This window comes from Mesoplodon densirostris, chromosome 3 (assembly GCF_025265405.1).
Source record: "Mesoplodon densirostris isolate mMesDen1 chromosome 3, mMesDen1 primary haplotype, whole genome shotgun sequence".
Lineage (NCBI taxonomy): Eukaryota > Metazoa > Chordata > Mammalia > Artiodactyla > Ziphiidae > Mesoplodon > Mesoplodon densirostris.
In genome coordinates, this window is record NC_082663.1 from 133,140,340 (window position 1) to 133,152,984 (window position 12,645).

The 12,645-nt window shown below is 43.8% G+C and overlaps 1 protein-coding gene across 4 annotated transcripts in view; it reads left to right on the plus strand.

Annotated features, from left to right (window-relative positions):
• Positions 1 to 12,645, plus strand: part of GRIA1 (glutamate ionotropic receptor AMPA type subunit 1) — a 318,241-nt gene that overhangs the window by 17,688 nt on the left and 287,908 nt on the right. The window lies entirely within an intron of this gene.

Consider the following 12,645-nt stretch of genomic DNA (forward strand, 5'->3'; position numbering starts at 1 on the left):
CTGGCTCCAGAATAATCAAGAGTTGTTTCTGTTGCTTCTAAGGATGGCAGGAGAGGTGTGTATGTGTGTCTGTCTGTGTGTGTGTGTCTGTGTATATATATTCATTCTTTCACAGGGGAAGGAAATTAACTAGACAGCTTCTAGATCCCCTTCCAAGTCTTTGATTATAAAACTTACGAATTCTGAGATTTAAGTTATATGTGAAGGAAATGTTAAATCAAAGAACTTCATCTTAGCTCTGTGCCAAACTCCATTTGTTAATTGAGGTGGGTAATTAGGCCAGAGTCTCTCTCTCGAGCAAGCGGGATAAGCTCCAGCCACTCCTAACTTATCTGGTAAAGCACCTGGAGGCGTCAGAGCTCCAAGGAAGGGCAGAGAACATCTAATGCAAGCCCTCCATTTAATCTGCACTCCAGACACTGACAAGCAGGAGTCTGGGGGGATGGGAAGCTCATAAGGGTAAACGTGGAGTCTAGAATCTGGGTAGTTCATTAGCTTTGATAAAATTACTTAAGCTGCACTTACTACCTCTTCCCCCTTACTCCAAGATAGTTCTGAATACCTTAAAATACGGTTTCCACCTAACTATTCTAATGAACCAGTTTCTCTAGGGTTAGGATAGATTTCTCATCAGCAAATACTATGTTCTTATTTCTTGTAGCCTAAGATTCTAAGAGAGAATCTTCACACTTCTTAGCTTTCTGATGCTATGTTCTCCCCACCATCACCACTGGGGATCTCTGTGACCCTTTCTGCTCCTTTTTTCTCCCCAGTGTCTACCCTTTCCCCAAGATGATAGCTTCTACAGCCACCTTTCCTACTAAACCCTTTGCTTATCCCTCACTTTATTTCTGTTGAATCACTCCCTCTCAGAATGTCATGTCTGGTTTGATTCCTCAGACTCTGTCAACCTCTCCATCCAATGCTATAATCTGTTGATTTCACCACCTCTATGACTCTTGAATCTGTCCCCATTTTTCTTCTTTCTTCAGTGGATTATGTCTTTAGCCTTCTGATTAGTCTCTCCGTGTTATAATCCACTTGCCACACAGAGGGTAGATCAATTTCTTGAAGACTGTTTCTAATCATGAAACTTCTTTGTCTTAAACAAGTTGTCAATGTCTCCCCATCTTGTTTGAAGTTCAGACTTAGCCCAGAATATGAGTCTCTCAATAATATGGTCTCAGTCTCAAAAAAGTAGTTTTGAGACCTGTCTAACCCAACATATTATGTTCCAGCCAAAGCAGTCTATGCAGAGTTGCCATAAACATGCCTCTCAATCTCTCACTGTTTTGCTTTTGTTCATGCTTCTGCTTCTACCTGGAACAGTCCTCACCACCAGTAAATGAATGAAGCATTAATATTTCATTGATGTATTCAATCAACTAGCATTTATGGAGCACCCCTCTTTATTAGACCCTGGGGATGTAGCAGAGAACAAAATCAACCAAGTCCCTGTACTCTCCGGGTCTGTATACTGGTGAAGAAATAAATAAATATAATGATTTCAAATCGTTGTTAAATGCTACAAATATAGCTAAGTAGAGTCGTGGAACACATGTTAGGCTAGAGAGCTGCTTAAACGGGTGGTAGGCTTCTCTTCAGAGGCGATACTTTAACTGAGCCTTGTTATGACCAACAGAACTTTCGGCAATGATGGAGACATTCCATATCTGTGCTAATATGGTAGCCACTGATGACACATGCCTACTGAGCATTTGAAATGTGGCTAGTATGAAGGAGGAACTAAATCTTTAATGTTATTTGATTTTAATTCATTTAAATTTAAATAGTCACAGGTGGCTGATGGCTATCGTATCAGACAGCTTAGATCTGGACTCTGTAACTTTCCAGACAAAAAGAATAGTAATTGTAAAAACTTTAAAGTGAAAGTAAGCTTGTGTATTCAAAAAACAAAAAGAAGGCCAGTGGGGCTAAAACATACTGAGCAAAGAATTAGGCAGGGTATTTTGCAAGCCATGATAAGAAACAGAGGTTGACTTAAAATACAATAAAAAGCACTAATGGGGCTTAAGTTTGGGAGTGGGTGATCTGATTTACACTTTTAAACGATTACCATGTTCCTCTGTGGAGAAAGAAAAAGGGGTAAATTGATGTGAAAACAGTGCGTACCAATCAGTTATTGCCACTTAACAAATCACGTCAAAATTTTAGTGGCTTACACAGAATCTTTTTTTTTTTTTTTTTTCTGGTACGCGGGCCTCTCACTGTTGTGGCCTCTCCCGTTGCGGAGCACAGGCTCCGGACGCGCAGGCTCAGCGGCCATGGCTCACGGGCGCAGCCGCTCCGCGTCATGTGGGATCTTCCCGGACCAGGGCACGAACCCATGTCCCCTGCATCGGCAGGCGGACTCCCAACCACTGCACCACCAGGGAAGCCCCAGAATCTTTTTTTTAAACAATCATAGTCTGCAGATGGACTGCAGATCACATGTTCTAGGCTGGATCAAGCTGGATGGAGTGTTTAGGTCTGTCTTCTAATATTCCATTAGCTCAAGAAAGGCATGTGAGCAAACATAACACTCATGGGGCAGAGAAATACGCTCTGCCTTCTGAGAGGGATTATGAAGCTACATGGCAAAGGGCATAAATGTGTAATTCTATCACAGTAACCCAGTGCACCACAGAAGAAACTCAGGGAGACCCACTAAGAGGCTCCTGCAATAGTGGACATAACAGATGAAGGTGACTTGCACCCACCCAGTGACAGAGGAGATAGAAGGGCTAGCTTTGAAATCTATTTTGAAGGTGGTTAGCAACAGGACTTAGTGATGGATTTAATGTAAAGTAAGAGATAAAAAAGCAGACCTACTTTCCAAGGTGCTTCTCAGATATTACCACTGTTCTGTGAAACCGTTTCTCATTCCTCCTTTATTCATACCTGATATAACTGATCTCTTCATCCTTTATTTTACTAGCTCCCTTTTTTGGTACTGCTTTTATTGGCCCTTCTGACTTCCTACCTTCTGTACCTGGGGAAAGGTCATTATCTACTATTAAGACCCTGAGCTCTTTGAGGGTGGGAAAACAAGATTATTTGTATTTGCAACCCAACTGCTTGAGACGGATGCTCAAGAAAATATTTCCAGGGTAGTATCATGGTTAATCACAAGGACTTTGGGGGCAGCTTCCTAATTTTGAATCCTGTATGACCTTTACAAGTGACTTCACCTCTCAAAGCCTTGGTTTCTTATTTTGTAAAGTGGCAATGATAATGCATGTCTCCTAGCATTGTTGCAAGGGTTGAAGGAGATCAACTTGGAAAGTGCTTAGCACAGGGCCTGGCATAGTAAGTACCCAATAAATGGGAGCTATTACTATTTGTTCAATTTAATTGTTTGTGATGACAAGCTTCTCTGGAAATGCCCTCCAGAGTCTTCATCAGAAAATCCAATGTTCTTGTTGAAATGAGGGGCATGGAGAATAAAAAGCGCTGTGGATGCGATTTTGTAATTTAGTTAGGAAATATCTAGATCTGAGGTTTCTTTGATCTGAAAACGACAGCAACAACAAAACCCCGAAATAGAGCCACTTTGCTACTTGTTTCCTTTTACCATCTGCCAAGATGATTCCTTTTAGTTCTCCAGGTCTTGCTTGGAGTCAGCTGCCTTAAAATAATAAAATAAAATAAAATTTAAATCTGGTCCTGTACTTATTTGGGAATGAAAAGGCAAAAGGCTTTAACTAAATATATAGCTAGTTGCTGCTGGAGTGAAATATAGGGCAATGGTGACTGAAATGTTTGAGGAATGAACTGCTCTGGGAAAACGGATTTTAGGATGAAACAGGATTAATAAGGACCTGACTTTTTAAAAACATTTGTAATGAGATAGTTTCTGAAAGGTACTCTTCTGCTTTCCTGCCTTAAGAAGATGTCTGTTTTGATGCTAGTTTAATATTGCCTTGACCACAAGTATCCGCTAGGTCCGGGGGCATTCTAAAATTAAATTGTCCAGGATCGTAGATGAGAATGGGTGACATAACCAGAAAAGAACCCATGAAAGAGGTGAAGAGTTAACATGATGAGTTTGAAGATTTGGATGAAGTTTTCCAGAGGGCCCTAGAAGATACATTTGAAGAAGTGGACTGGTTTCAGACTAGAGAAGGCTTTGAAGCCAGGAAAAGGTATTTCCAAGATAGAATAATAAATTAAAATTTCACAGCTGATATTCGAAAGGTCCTCTTTATATAAAACAAAGATGGTTTTATTTAGTAGTTACTAGAATAATCTTCCACCAGAATAAAGTTACCTTCATTTTCTGAGTGCAAAATGACACAGACCATCCCCATTTCTACATGACAGACAACAAAGGGTTCGTTTTTTTGTTTTTGTTTTTTTTTTCGGTACACGGGCCTCTCACTGTTGTGGCCTCTCCCGCTGCGGAGCACAGGCTCCAGACGCGCAGGCTCAGTGACCATTGCTCACGGGCCCAGCCACTCCACGGCATGTGGGATCTTCCCAGACCGGGGCACGAACCCGTGTCCCCTGCATCGGCAGGCGGACTCTCAACCACTGCGCCACCAGGGAAGCCCAAAGGGTTCGTTTTTAAAGACCCATCTAGGCTATGTTTCCCATCAGAACTCTGATGTTGTGAGGCTAATAGGTTTTCCTTGGGGAGGAAGATTAGGGAAGGTTATATGGTCATAAAGTTTGTAATGTTGGATTAAACAAAGCAGGGGGGTGTCTATTCTTCAGGATTTTGAAGGCCCTTTAATATGCTAAGGTGTTTTGTTCATTTCTCAGAGGAGGGGAGAATATGTATTTTCCAAATTGAATAGTCCCTCTTTTTACTAAATGACCTGTTAATACCCTGTGGGACTCAGTGCCTAGTCTGATCCTACTCTACCTACCTTGAAACTAAGGCCCAGAAAGTACAGAGGGCTTTGTCTGCTGGGTCATGATTCTCACAGAGGACTTCTGATCACCAAGCAAGACCTCATTCCACTTTTACTGGTTCCCTATCAATTCTTGGAGCCAGTCCTCCAAACAGTTTTACCCAGAACAGGGAATTGCTGGTGATTTCAGGAAGAAGTAGTAGTGTCCAGGGAAGCACTTGCCAAATTGGCCCAGGCCAGCCTCGCTGCCGTGCTTCCTTTTCTCATTTTCCTGCAAAGCCAGTTCCGAGTAATCAATGCTTAGATGTCCATCCAGGAATGACACCCAGCCTCTGTACTACTGGTTTTCTTTTATAAGCCCCAAATCTGTTACAAAATGAGGCAAGTTGAACTAAATTCCTTTTAATGTAACATGTAAAGCTAATATCAAAAATAAAAGAGGCAGTTTGCAGAGAGCCTGAAGAGATGCTGACAAACAGTAGGGAGGATGACAAGACTGCATAGGGGGACTTTGCAGTGGCCTTGAGGCAGCAAAATTCATTAAGCTCCAGGCTTTTATCTGACAGACCCAAATCTATTCTTAAAAATAGTATAAAGAAATCTGGTGGCTGGACCCACTCTACTTTGCATAGTTGGACTTTGGGCTTCATGGGCAGGTTACAGGAATAGTGGTTCCATAATTAAAGACCATGATCAGGTGGCCCAGGTTCTGGAAGGCATTTCCAGTGAGAATGCTCTGAGAAGGAAAGTCGTACACTGAGTATGGCTCAATCTCTATCCCCAAACATCTAAACAGCCACCTTTGGAAAGAATTACTTTTATTCTCTGTAGCTTCGGATGCCAAACAAAGACCAGTGAATGGAAGGTTCGGCTCAACAGATCTTGGTTCAGCATGGCAGAGCCCATTCTAAGAGTGTGGACTGGCTGGTGGTGGAGAGGGTTTCCTTTATCTGGTTCTGGGTATCTCCTAATCAGCATGGCTACTAGAGACCTGGCCCTTTTACAGAAGTACCATACCACCTCCACCCTGATGACACAGTGTCACTGTTAGAAAGGCATCAGTTGGTTTCAAACTTGCCCTTGCAGCATCCCTGACCAATAAAGACAAATCTTCCTGAGTACTGTACTAATTCCATGAACTGGTGCTATGGACTAAACTGTGTGCCTCCAAATTTTGTATGTGAATTCCTAACCCCCAATGTGATGGTATTTGGAGATGGAATCTTTGGAAGAACGTTAGGTTTAAATGAGGTCATAAGGGTGGGGCCTTCATGATGAGATTAGTACCCTTATAAGAAGAGATACCAAAGAGCTTGTGTTTGGGTTCTTTCTCTCTTTATAAACACACACACACACACACACACACACACACACACAGAGGAAAGGCCATGTGAGTACACAGTGAAATGGTGATCATCTGCAAGTCCATCTGCAGCAATCCATGAGGACTCTTACCAGAATCCAATCCTATCAGCACCCTGATCTCAGACTTCTAGCTTCCAGAACTGTGAAAAAATATGTTTCTGTCATTGAAGCCACCCAATCTATGGTATATTGTTATGGCAGCCTAAGCAGACTAATACAACGGGTAATTGAGGTGTTTCCTCTATGATGGTGGATAGGAAGCCAACAGAAGCTTAAGCAAAAGGGTGGAGAGTGGTGACTCTGGAAACTGGAGGGAGTCCTGCAGACTAGACCTGGCGTTTGACAGTTTTGCTGAGGGCTGGCCTGTGCGCAGCCTCCTCCCACCTCTCTTCATCTCACTAAACCAAGAAAATATGCACATCTGTTATCCACAAATACTCTAAATTCCCCGGCCCACGCAGATCCCCGGGAAAACCTAACACAAGCAGAACAGTGGAGAAGATACACAGGATATCTGGTGCTTTCTCAGGAGGCCAGCTGATTTTTTCTGACACCTTCTATCTTGGTCTCTTAATTTGTCCCTAGTCAGTGAGCCACAGTATGGTCCAGAGGCACGGAAATAGGACAATTGGGCATAAGCCTTAGTGCTGTCACCGATTAGCCATGTGATCTTGGGCAACTCACAGATTCTCTCTTTCCTTCAAGTTTCCCTCCATGGCCTGACTACACTCACAGCTTCATTCCCCTCCCACCACGTCCTTGTTTAACAAAGAACCATAAAGAGTAGCGATTATGAACCCAGACTTTGGGGTCACGCATCTCATGAATTCCACATCGGCTACTTCTCACCTGTGAAACCGTGGGCAAAATTAGGTAATAGCTCCAAGTTTCAGTTTTAGAGCCATCAAATGGGGTTAATAACAGTCCCTATCCCGAATGGTCTTCACATTCATGGAATGAAAAATTGCTTGCGAAAAGTTGCGCATGGGGCCTGTGATGCTTAGAAAACACGAGCTCTATCTTTTTTCAGTGCTGCAGAAAAACTTGCAGGCCCCTCAGAACACCTGCTGCAATACTCCTCTAGGCTCTGGCTATGCTGGCCTAAGAAACTCCTAGTCCCCTTTTGAGCCCCAGATGCAAACCTCCTGAACTCAAGGAAGGCTTTCCTGGCTGTGCAGGTAATGGGTCCTATGCTCTCAAGGGAGCAGAATTGCCCCTTTTTTTCAGCCATAATTGCTCATGACCCATTGTGTTGTGATGAGTTTTTTACAAGACTGTCTTTCTTGCTGGATCTCACATTTCTCCAGGACTGAAGTCAATGTCTTTTTTTAACCTGTTTTTAACCAAGTTAACACGGTCTTCATTAGGTGTTAAGTGTTTGAAATATGGCCACTGGGTAGATGGACGGATGAATGGATGGATGGTTGAGTAGATGAATCACGATCTACCGTATCCACTTCTGAAGCATAAACATGTTAACCATTTCCTTTAATTTTACATAAGTTGAATAACTACTTAGGATCATCTATCTGCAAGACCCATGTTTGGAGTCTTTGAGTTAAAAGAAATGCTCACCGTTCATGTGAACCAATCCCATGAATCTCACTTGATATTCTCAGCACCCCTTGAGGCAAGAGAGGTGATGATCTGATTTTACCAATGAGCAAACAAAGGCCCAGAAAAGTTCAAGATGATTCTAAGAGGTTACCCAGTGCCCAGCAATGTATAAGGACCTGGATCTGAGTCCTCTGTACACTGCTGGCTTGCTGTGTGACCTTGGCTTAAACATTTCCCTTCTCTGGGGTTTCGACTGGTCTCTGAGGTCCCTTCTACCCCTGGAAGCATGTGAGCTGGAGAGCCTATCAGCTGGGAAAACAGCGAGGCTGCCTGCTTCTAGATTTCCCTCCATGAGAGAGAGCTGTGTATGCACTTTGAACCTATCAAAGCACTTGGGCGGCATAGAGGAGTGTCATGACGTGTTTGAGGGATCCTCCCTGAACTGGCACTTCAGCGTTCCCATGCCAACTGAAGGGAAGAAAATTAAAAAACTGAAAAACACAAATCGAACACAAAAACCAAGTATGACCTTATGTCTGATGAAAAATATTCTGATTGCAACATGTGTTACCATATTATGGGGAAAAAATAAGAGAAACCTTGGCTGGGCTTTAACGGCTGGATCGTAGGACTGGTGAAAAAGCTAGAGAGACTGGGTATGCGAGATGCAGGGGCTGGGAGGGAAGCAGGCTCTGGGGTCAGATTCCCTTATTTGCAACATCCATCAGTGAATACATTGTCCTCAGCAACCGGGAATCCAGGCAGGCCAGGGAGATGCCTTCTGCTTTCTTCATGGTTCTACCGCTCCCATCAGCACCAGGAGGCCCAAACCAGCAAGACAACAACTCTCTCTTAATATTCAACTGAATTTGTCTTCAGTTTCCTGCCAGCATCCTGGATCCCCAGAGTGCCTGTGTGGCTGTATTTTGTCATCCGCTGCCTGCTGACTGGCCACCCTGCTGCTGCCCCCCCAGAGGGCTTGCTTCCTGTCTTGCAGGGAGCAAGACATCTGGGCTTCTGGGAGAGTAACCACTGGTGCTGGGCCACAGGGCTTCGGAAATTGGGGCAAGGACCCTCAAGGAGTCTCGGAAAGGCCCCTAGGCCCTAAGAAAGGGAGGGATTGGATTGGGTAAGGGAGACAGGGATGAGATGTGAGCAGATGGGAAGCTAAGTAGCTGTGGCAACTTCTTATAAAGAGATCACAGCTGGAGATGTGTCCATTAAGTCCCTATAGTGGTCCTCTGTTCGTCTTTCCTCTACCCGGACATCTAGTTCATCAGCAGGTCTGTCAGCACTAGCTATATATTTTGAATTCAAAAACTTTGTTTTCCGGGCTTCCCTGGTGGCGCAGTGGTTGAGAGTCCGCCTGCCGATGCAGGGGACACGGGTTCGTGCCCCGATCCCGGAAGATCCCACATGCCGCGGAGCGGCTGGGCCCGCGAGCCATGGCCGCGGAGCCTGTGTGTCCGGAGCCTGTGCTCCGCACCGGGAGAGGCCACAGCAGTGAGAGGCCCGCGTACAGCAAAAAAAACAAAAAAAAACAAAAAAACTTTGTTTTCCTATCTCCACTGCTTTTTCATATTTCTTACGAAGACACTGTTTTCCCCATGTCCCTGCATTAACATCCTAACTTCTCTTCTTGTCTCCTTCTTTCCAGGCTATGTACCACCCAGAGGTTAATATGACCTTTTGAATGTATTAAGCTAAACATGTCATTCTCCTACTTTAAAAAAAATGACAACTCTGGACCTTGGCCTACAAGGTCTTCCATGAACCTATCCCATGAACCCTCTAACCTTACCTCTTACCCCACACTCATGGAACTAGATCCCGGTTTTCCAGGCCTTCTTTCCATCCTTTGAACAGGCCAAGCTGCTTCCTGCCTCAGGGCTTTCCTGGCTGTTCCTTCCCCTTAGATCTCATGGTGGTTGATCCCATCTCATGATTCAGATCTCAGCTCACAGGTTACTTCCTCAGAGAGAACTTCCCTGAACACTCTTCCTAAAGGAAATCCCTAATAGCCCTCTACTTCAGTAATTTTTATACCTTCAAAGTATTTTTCATAATTAGTAACTATCCTGACTATTTACTTGTATTAATTAATGTCTCTCTCACCCACTCAGTGCAAATTCCACAAGAACAGGGTCTGCTGCTTCTCGTTCATTGTATCCCCCAGAGTCTAGCCTGGGCCTGACACAGAGTAAAGATTTATCACTTGGATGAATAAATAACTGAGTGAATGAATACGTTTCTACAGTGTGTTCTTCCTTTGTGTCTGGCATCGGCCTCAGCCCTGGGGATACAGAAATGAACAACACAGGACCACTGCTCTGAAGCTATTCACAGTCTAATGAGGGGAACTGAGATGCCAATAGTTTCAGAGTAAGAAGTATAATAATACATACACGCACACTCATGATGATAGTGATGGCTAACCTTGAACATTGACTATATGCTCAGCACTGTGCAAAATATTTTGCATGTATTTTTTTCACTGAATCATCACAATAACCCTTTAAGTTAGTATGATCACATTTAAACTATGTAACAATCCATCTGACAGATGCACAAATGGAGACCCAGAGAGGTTCAAGTAACTTGCCCCGGGGGGCGGATGGTAAATGGCTAAGATTTCAACCCGGCATCTTAACTCCATTCCAGAGCCTGTGCTCTTAAGCACTAGGCCAGTGATTCTCAAAGTGTGATCCTCCCGGACGAGCAGTAACTGCACCACCTTGCCACTTGTTAGAAATGCCAATTCTCCTATCCCACCCCAGACCTCCTGAATCAGAACTTCTGGGGATGAGGCCAAGAAATCTGTTTTAACAAGCCCACTGGGTGATTCTGGTGATAGCTGGTAACATTTCAGAACCACTGCCCACCGAATGACTTGCTTTTTCTGGATAATCAGTTAGAGTGGAGTCAGGATTTTTCCTATAGTAATTCAAATTTCATCTCAAGCTCTGTGAGTGTGGAAGGCTTTCTGATCCTGAGCTCAAAGAGACATACTGTAACCTGAATTGAGCCAGTTACCCTGTGGGACCCTGGCCTACAGTAGCTGCAGCATGTAAAACATCACCCAGATGTGCAGCCCCTGTGGAGATAGATGATCTGAGTAGGAGGGAGTCTGTGACCCCATTAACCTCGAGAAATGAGCGTCACCAGGCAAAGAAAAGGGAACAGGGCCCAAGACAGGGGACCATTCTAAGAAGCTCCCTTCCAATGCAATCGACTGGTTGTTTAGCAATGCTTCGTTGCAGATTTATTGTTGTGGGCTAAAGGTCATTATTTAATAAGAATATATATATATATATATATATATATATATATATCTCATGTTAATAATAAATAATCATAAGAAAAGTAAAAATAATCATACCACAAATTTTGACTACACTTGTACCATTTTCAGGGCATTTTCAGATCTATTTTTTCTCTTAAAAATCTTTCCAGTCATGCAAAGTAGAGTATTGTTAATCTGCCTGACCAGTGAAGGGAGAGAATGAAGAAATGTGTCTCATGGCCTGTAAGCTTAATAGTAACAATAGCTAGTGTGTGTTGAGAGCTTACGTGGGCCAGGCTCTGTGCTACGTGTGTCAATTTCCATTGAATTTAATAAAACTTCCCTCTAGATTTGAGGCTGCCAGACTCCCAACTGGTCAGCTTTAGCCAGCAGGGTTTCTTTTCTTTCACTTCACCCTGGACTTCTTCAAACTCGCCAGCCATTTGTTTATTTTAGTCAGTCAACCTTTCTTTAGCGCATGCGCCCTGCTGAGAGGGTGTAGGGCACAGAGGTGAATGGGCCTGCCCACAAGTTGCTAGCTCGCTCAGCGGGGCCCGGAGCAATGTAGTGTCACCCAAGGTGGATCTTGCAGGATGAGGGCAAATTATTTGCCAGTTTCGAAGCTGCCAGATCCACAATGCTCTGGAGTCCTCTGAGGTTTAAGCTTGGTGCTTAAGAAGAAAGGATCAGTTTGTTTCTGATCAAAGACACAGCACCGGCCCCGCTACAAATGTTGCTGGAGTGAATGAGGACTCCATCAGATTTGTCTTCATGGGAGTGCATGAATACAGGAGGAGGGTAGGGTATGTGTGCCCACGCAGAAGGAGGATAAAAGGATGGGAGCTTTCTAGATCTGGTGCCAGAGGCGCCATAGTTCTGACCCTGATGAACCCCGTGGCTTTGGGTAAGCTTCTCTACCTGTCCAATCCTCTGCTTCCTCCTCCCTGAAATAAGGACTGGGATTCCTGACTTGCCTGCTTCACAGAGGTCTTTGAAAGTCAAATGTGAGAATTAGTAACATTAGCGATAATAATACTAATGGCAAACATCTATTAAGCAATTAAATGTCTTACTCACTTTCACTGGCTTATTCTGTTTAATTTTCAAAGTATCTCTTTTAAGCAGGTACTGTTTTGGACCCCAATTTATAGATGATAGAAACAGGGGGACAATGTTACCCCTTCTTTACTTAGTCATCCCTCAAAAATCATGGACCAAGGATTTGAAATCAGGTCTGTTTTATCCCAAGACCTCTTACTATTAAATCACTGCACCAGAGTTCAAAATCAATTTGGAAAACCATAAAGACTTCGCAAAAGTAAGTCATAATGATGAAATGGGTGGAATCCAAAGTGAACAAAAGTGAGGGCCTAGGATCAGAAGCTGTGAGCTTGGCCTTCGGGAAGGAAAGTGTTTCCAGATACAAGATGCTCTACTGAGTTACACAAGAGTCCAGGCTAAGCAGCAGACCTTAGATGGTGAGTCAAGGTTTAAGAGTCAGGGTCAACCTTCAGGAGAAAGGGTTCCTGCAGGGTCACTGAATACATGCTATAAACTGCAAAACGCAGCCAGGACCGGAGAAAC